Source organism: Mirounga leonina, unplaced genomic scaffold (assembly GCF_011800145.1).
Source record: "Mirounga leonina isolate KUSES-001 unplaced genomic scaffold, KU_Mleo_1.0 Mir_92, whole genome shotgun sequence".
In the NCBI taxonomy this organism is placed as follows: Eukaryota; Metazoa; Chordata; class Mammalia; order Carnivora; family Phocidae; genus Mirounga; species Mirounga leonina.
This window is the reverse complement of record NW_023270852.1, coordinates 11,134,483-11,142,869: the sequence shown is the minus strand read 5'-3', so window position 1 is coordinate 11,142,869 and position 8,387 is coordinate 11,134,483. Positions and strand designations below refer to the sequence as shown.

General features: G+C 38.0%; 1 pseudogene; it reads right to left on the bottom strand.

Annotated features, from left to right (window-relative positions):
• Positions 1 to 507: 507 nt before the first annotated feature.
• LOC118004028 lies at positions 508 to 1,422 on the bottom strand (annotated as a pseudogene).
• Positions 1,423 to 8,387: the final 6,965 nt, after the last annotated feature.

Below are 8,387 nucleotides of genomic sequence, written 5' to 3'. Positions count from 1 at the left end.
TATATTCTAATAAAATATTCTATATATTCTATTCCAATATGCATTCTTTTTTTTTTTTTTAAGATTTCATTTATTTGAGAGAGAGAGAATGAGAGAGAGCGAGCACATGAGAGGGGGGAGGGTCAGAGGGAGAAGCAGACTCCCTGCCGAGCAGGGAGCCCGATGCGGGACTCGATCCAGGGACTCCAGGATCATGACCTGAGCCGAAGGCAGTCGCTTAACCAACTGAGCCACCCAGGCGCCCTCCAATATGCATTCTAATACATATGTTGGAATACATACACGGAATATATATATTATATTCTAATATAATAATACTATATTCTAATAACACATTCTATATATATTCTATTCTAATATATATATTCTAATACAGGTATAATATTAGAATATATATGTGCTCAAGTCAACTTATAGCTTTATGTAATAATTAAAATTTCATCTAACTCTGAAAAAAGACACTGAAATGAAAAACTTCCAGAGATCTCAAGATTATGAAATAAAATCTCAAGCCCTACTGTGCACAGAAAATAGGCAAATGATGCTTCTCTGAATTTGCTTGGTCTTGAAACTATTTATAATGGGGTTCATTAATGGAGGAAACAGAAAGTAGACATAGCTCATGGTCATGTGGACCACATGTGGTGCATGCTTCCCAAACCTGTGGATGAAAGTCAGGCCAATCACAGTAATATAAAACACCAGAACACAGCTAATATGGGAGACACAGGTGTTAAGGGCCTTAGCTCGCTCCTCTCCAGAGGCGATGCCCATAACTGTCTTCAGGATTAAAATATAAGAGAAGAGGATAATCAAAGCAGCAAGAATCACTGGGTACACACGATTAAATGTAATATCAGCACAGGCGAGTTTCATGACATCTTGGTGGAGGCAAAAGGCATGGGAAAGAACATGGGAACGGCAGTATGGGAACAAGTAGAGTGGCACGATTGGAGGCACAAGGGATAAAAAGCCCCTCATTCGAACCCCCAATCCTGCCTTCATTACCCAGGAATTGGTAAGAATGGAGTTATACCTCAGAGGGGTGCAGATGGTGATGACTCAGTCATAGGCCATGACAAGCAAGACACCTGATTCCACGATGGAAAGGGAGTGAATAATATAAGCCTACAGGAAGCAGGCTCTGTGGCTCATCTCCCGGTGACTCATCCATAAGACCCCCATTACAGTAGGCATTGTTGTCAATGTCACCATCAGATCTGTGCCTGCCAGCATGGCAAGGAAATAGTACATGGGCTCATGGAGGCTGTGGTCATCCTTGATGAGGTAGAGGAGCGTGCCATTGTCAAGAAGCACAGAGACGTAGACTGCAAAGAAGGGGATGGAGATCCAGTGATGTGCAACCTCCAGACCTGGGAAGCCAGTCAGCAAAAAGGGGGCAGTGCTAATACTGGGTCACATAGCATGTCTACAAGTGAAAAGCAGCTTTCTAGAAGCCTTTAACCCAGGAGCCTAGATTTTTTACTGGTATTATACCACAGAAGCCTCAATCACAATCTTCATACTTGGAGATAATTAATTGGCATGATAACTATAACTCCACAAGTATTTTTCTGCAGAAGAAGAATAGAGGTTTGCAGGTTATACTTGAGATAAAGAATGTTAGTCTTTCCCTAAGTAGAAAAAAATATTCAGTTAATAGTTAAAATTTTCTCAAATTAAATGAAACGTTTTCAATAATTTTTCTTATATCAGGTTCACCTATTGTGTGTATGCTTAAAATTTTTCCACTAACAGTGTATAACAATAATGAATAAGGTAAATAAGTACAAGTGGATAATAATCTTACTTAGCTGCTTTCTTGCTATGACTGCTAAGTTTCTGGACACACTTAACTTTGATTTTGCTCTTATCTTTCATAATCATGGTAAACACGTACTTTTCAGTTAGAAAAATTTGCCTTTGTTTTTGAAATTGAATGTTGGTGTTTTATGGAACACAGGCCACCACCATCATTTTTAATTGCTTTGTTGCTCCAACAGTTAGTTATCCTTTTTTAGAGTTTGGCTACCAGAAGTGTGGGCCACAGACCAGCCACAACTAACAAGCACAGGGACTTGTTAGACACGTGGCCTTAGACTCTACCTCCAACCCACTGAACCAAAATTTGCCTTTGATCATAATCCCCAAGTGATTCAGGTGTACAGTAATATCTGAGAATCACTGCTCTAAACATTTCATATCTATTCCATCTTTGGAGATTCATGTTTTTGGATTCTTCCACCTGGGTGGTTTCTTTGTTCCTGCCAAATATCCTCATGCAATTTTTTTTTCATAGCTGCTTTATTCACTGGTTCTCTTTCTGCTTCTTGTCTTTCCAAAATCATTTGACTTAATTGAATGTTCAGATTCTTTCTCTATGTCTCCTCTTACCTCTTAGCTCCTTTTCCTTCAATACTTCACTTCTGATGAGCTGTTGCTCATGTGACTGGTCACATTATAATGTTCCTACAGCCTAAAGACGTCAGTCATCTCTACTACTTCCACATCCTTGGTGGCAACAACCCCAAATAAAGAACCTATTACCTTTTATGCTAGTCTCACTTCAACACAAATTCAGAAATAGAACACTTCTCCATAAAATGTCCCTAATATCAGAAATAAATCAGAATCAGGACAATTCACAAAGAATGTAACACTTGTGTAAGAAAGTGTTCTGAGGGGCGCCTGGGTGGCTCAGTCAGTTAAGCGTCTGCCTTCAGCTCAGGTCATGATCCCTGGGTCCTGGGATCGAGCCCCGCATCGGGCTCCCTGCTCGGCGGGGAGCCTGCTTCTCCCTCTCCCACTCCACCTTCTTGTGCTTTCCTTCTCACTGTGTCTCTCTCTGTCAAATAAATAAATAAAATATTTAAAAAAAAAAAAGAAAAAGAAAATGCTCTGAAGTTACATCTGTATGGGCATGGCACTCATTGAGACAGAAATCACCAATTCTAGGAGTTCCCTAAAATTAAAGCATATCAAATCATATAGAGGTTTAAATTAGTATTACTATACAAATGTTGTTCTATCCCTGAAAGTTGCCTGAGGTTTAAAAGCAGGGATGAGAAAACAACATGTCAGAGGAAGAGAAAGGTGGTTGGGAGAGGTAGTGAATTAGAGATATCTATTCTAAAGGGGAAAATAGCAAAAACAAAACAAAACGAAACAAAAACAAAACCAAAAAAACCCATAAAGGTCATGAATTTAATTTATTAAAGAAAAGTAATTCAGAATGATTAAACTATGTTTCCAGACTGTAAGCTTCCACTTAAAAGTTAATTAGGTCTTGGGACACCTGGGTGGCTCAGTCTGTTAAGCATCTGCTTTCGGCTCAGGTCATGATCCCAGGGTCCTGGAATCAAGTGCCGCATCCGCCCCCCTGCTCAGTGGGGACTCAGCTTCTCCTTCTGCCTGCCGCTCCCCCTGCTTGTGTGCTCTCTCTCTCTGTCTCTCTCTGGCAAATAAATAAATAAAATTTTAAAAAAATTAATTAGGTCTTTTCAGAGACTGGTAATAAAATGTCCAAGACCAACAAGGATGTAAGCTTTTACTATTGTTATGAGCAGAAAAATGTTTGAGAAACAGGGAGACTGTATTTTCTTCTATAGCTAGGCTTGCATCAGAAAAAGAAGATACAGAGAAAGCTATGATAGCTCTAAGAATGTAAAACCAGGACATGTTCCTGAGCCTTTGGACTAAAGGGAAAACCTGTCCAGGATGAAAAGAGAACCCTGATATTTGTCCAGGAGCATGTGTGGGGCTTCCAGGAGCACAAGATACTGTCATCAAACTGAGGCCACCACAGACCGTTTCTTCAGGACTGGGACCATACTTCATGCATCCTCCTAAGCTTACATTAGGTAGCAAAACTTCCATAAATATGGCTTGGCTATAAATGGGTTGATTTATTGACAAATGTTGAGAAAATTACATCAGGTACACAAGAATTAATTTGTCTAGGTGGAGAGAGGAAAGCTACGGTCTTGAAATTGATAGGCAGTTCCCAACTCAGAACATGTATTTTCTTTAGTGACTTCCTGAAGTCCTGGGGGAACTGTCTTATTAATATCTGATGAACTGTCCTCAAAGGACACTGTACACCTGAAGGTGTAGACAACCAGTAAAAGCACCATCCCTCAGTATCATCTGGGACAAGTGGAAAAATTACTATTTAGAATGTGCAGATTATTAGTGAGCACACACCACATGACTGCTACTATGTTGATTGCTGAGAAAACCTTTTCATAAGCACAGTCTCTGTCCTGAAGAATCTCACAATACACACCAGCAAAGTTTATAATTGGGCTTGATCACTGTGCAATTTTATGCAAAGTATTGCCAATGAATGTCTCAACAGGGTCCCTAATGCTGAAAACATCTAGATAATTTATCAACTGTGATTTTCATGTTATGATGTTTTTCTAGGTAAATAGGATTCCTAGACTTGTAACAACACACACACACACACACACACACACAGATCCATAGAAACAGACCAAACTGCTCAGTCTGAGAGCACAACTTGACTCTCAGTGGATATAGGGGAAGGAAAGAAACAGAGGAGGCTTGGGAGTATGAGGAAAGAAAGGATAGGAAAGATATGTGGACATCAAAAGGAAATAGTGAATAATGAATCCATCACAAAGTCCAAATGCACAGGTGACCAGAGAGGAGAGTGTTAGGCCCACTCCCCCTCATCTGCTCTTTTCATCTATTCCCTTCCTCCTGAATGGAATGAGGTATAAGCTCTACAGGTACAAGAGTGATGGGCCAGAGACAGTCTCAGGTTTTCTATTGTTCCCAGCGAGTTTCACATGCCCTTTCTAAGACAGCAGTTCCTAAAGTGTAAACACACACACATACACACACATCCTTCTATGCAGTCCTCTGGAAAGCTTTCTTAAATGCTTCTTTTGACTGTATAGAACATCAGAAAGGAAAAGAGTCATTCCATATTTCTGTTCCTGGCACTCATCCACTCCAGTCTTGTTGCTGTAATAGGGACTTGTTCCTTGCCTTCTTTGAAGACCAGGTTTAGATGTTTCCCCCACATAGCCTCCTCAGGAGGCCCCATTAGAAAGCTTATATATGTAGGAATCACTTCCCCCAGAGTTAGCTTTACAGCCACTCTGGAGACCTCTTGATTTCTCTTCCCTCTTTCCTCTTTCTGGGAGTAGCTGGGCCACTTAATCAATGTCCTCAGGTCATTCATGCATTTCCCAAAGGATGTGGGAAAAGACTGAAAACTCAGATGCCAGCAGAGGTGGAATATCAGGACTTGGTTATGTGATCCTCCCCGCTCTGAATCCTCAGCATCAGGGTTTAAGAAATCCATTCATGTCCTTCCTGTTGTCTACCTTAAACGCCACAAGTATACCAGTTTCTCTGAGGGATCACATGTACCCTTGTTGATCCTAGAGCTTATGAATTTCAATTGTATTTTTGTCATTTCTGTTCCTTTGAGGAAATAAGTTCTGATTCAGAAAGAACATGAGTGAATTTCTTAATAGCCATGTGTATGGGGACAGTCAACTTTTTGTCTTAAAAATTACCTTATTTTTAGATCATTAGCCTTTTTGTGTCAGCTTCACAATGAACAGAGCAGAATATGATGGGTAATATTTACATTTTGCTTTATTTTGTTAAGTTTTTTCAGACGAGTATAAAAGAATAAAATGTCTAGGATTAATTTAAAATAAGCCAAAACAAACAATCAAACACACAAAACACATAGGATACTGGCATAAGAGTTTCCAAAGAACTGAAAATAAAACTGTCTTGGTTGTCAAGGTAAATGAAGACAAGAAGGAGTCAAAAATACAAGTGTCAATGGACTGGATGTCCTGGTGTCCTCGTAGGGGAAAGCTATATTGGCAGTGACCGAGGGAGAAGCTTGAAGGAGCATTATCATTTCCAAAGGCTATTTAAAACTTACAATTTTTATTCATATTAACTATGTATTTCATCATGTGAAAGAATCATCATATATTAAATGATTTCCTACTGGCTTAATGTTCTTCCCTTCTATTTTGGTGCTGATGGGTAGAAATTTTTAGATGTCTGGCTTTGCCAATACAATGATATTAATATAATTAACATGACATATGAATGCCTATAGCATGTGTTTTATTATTCTTAATTGATAGATAACTGACGCTCAGAGATTTAATGATTTGTTCAAGATCACAAAGGTTGTAAGTCAAGGAGGCAAGAGTAAATGTGCTGCTTTCTTCCAAGACTACATTCTTTCTACCACACTGTGATTTTTTTAAATAAATTTTCCATATTTCCTAAGAATAAATTGATGCAAGTAAATTTACTAATTAGTCAAAGGTATAATATGATTACAGTTTTAGCCTTTTTAAATGTAATAGTATGTTCCGTATATCTAGATATACTCTATCCATTTTATTTGGGGAAACTTGAGAACAGAGTATATATTATAAAAGATAGAATATAATTTTATAGATAATAAGATGGTATAATAAAATTGATTGGTAACTATATTTCTATGAAATCTTAAATTTTTAAGATACTTTTGCATACAGATAGATGATAAAAAATAAAGATCATGCCCATTACATTTTCTTTAAATAGTTTATAACTATGGAATTACCTTGTATATTTCATTGTTTTTTTTAATTCATTTCTAGGTATCACTCTATTAGAGACACTTATTATGTTAGTCCTACTTATATCACCATCGCCTTGATTTTTTTAAATGTATTTTTTCCTTGATTTTAAGTTCTTGTTATATATTCTTTTATTTTTAATTTTTAAACTGCCTGGACTACACAGGTCAATTGATCTATTATTCTCTTCTCTCTCATAGAATCAAATGAGAAAAAAAGCTAGGTGAATTAAGAATAGAATCAAACAGTGAAGGAAGATCCTAATCAATAGTTTTCAAAGATTATTTTATAAATAACCATTTCCAATGGAGAAATAATTTCCTTTACAAGAGAATCTGTTGTTTATAGGAAACCATTCCAGTGATCCCGGTAAGACATAGGGATATGCAATTCCTTCTCCAGTCAGGAAAAAAAAAAAAAGTCATGGATTAATTTTAATGAATGAATACATTAGCATTCTCTCTGCCAACATATTTTCTATAATTTTGCTGAATGTACATCATTCTCTCTATCCCTCTTTATCTTTTGATGGACTGATAAAATATAACTTTTCCTCCTATATTGCTGATGTACAGATTCTCATCATGTTTACTCCTGCATGGAATAAAATGCATGGGAGGCCCTAAAAGAACTTTCCTTAAATATCTTATGTGCTTCAAGTCCATACAATTACAATATTTCCTGAAAACAGTTTACTTCACTGCCATCCCCTCAACCCAGAATAAGACAAAATGTTGCCCCTGTGTACATATTAGAATGCTTCTTTGACTAATATCCTTTTTCATTAAGCATATGTCAAGGTTATGAACTGCAGAACACAGAACAAAAACTCAGGTGTGCAAGAAATGGAACTTTATTTTATGGTAGTGGTTTGAAGTCCTCATCCCCTAAGTTTGAAGACACCAGACATCAGCAACTCAGAGCCTTCTCATTAATCTATCTATGGTGGGCATCTAGCTATACTGAGATCTACTAGGATCCAAGCTCTTCTTTGGCCTTGAGTGGTTTGGGCAGCAAGCCCTCTCTTGGTCTGAATATCTTATTCTCATTTCTTTCTTTTTTTAATTTAAATTCAATGAACCAACATAATACATCATTAGTTTCAGACGTAGTGTTTAGTAATTCATCAGTTGCATATAACACCCAGTGCTCATTCTCATTTATTTCTGATCCACTCTAGCACCATGCAATACCAGTAGGGTTGTCTAAGACCCTCTGTCATCTCTGATGTGCTCTCAGGCATACAAAAAATGTTTAACTGTTTTCCACAAAATATCAGGGAACTCTTGCAAACTATCTCATTCCCCTCTCAATTTATAGACTCTGCAACTATTTCTTTTTAAAAAAAAAAAAAGATTTTATTTATTTATTTGAGAGAGAGAATGAGATAGAGCATGAGAGGGTCAGAGGGAGAAGCAGACTCCCTGCCGAGCAGAGAGCCCAATGTGGTACTCGATCCCGGGACTCCAGGATCATGACCTGAGCCGAAGGCAGTCACTTAACCAACTGAGCCACCCAGGCGCCCAACTCTGCAACTATTTCAAGTATCACTGGCCTCAGGTAACCATGAAGACAATTCTGTCAGATGAGAAAATGACAGTATTAGCAAACCAACATACCAAACAGAGCAACAGAACTAAGGTCAATGTCCTTGGGAGTATGATGGGGGCAAGGGGCTACGAATCAGAGCAATGAGTATGTGTCTTTTAAATGACAGGAATGCTAGTCCTTTTGATTGTAAGCCACATTAGCCTC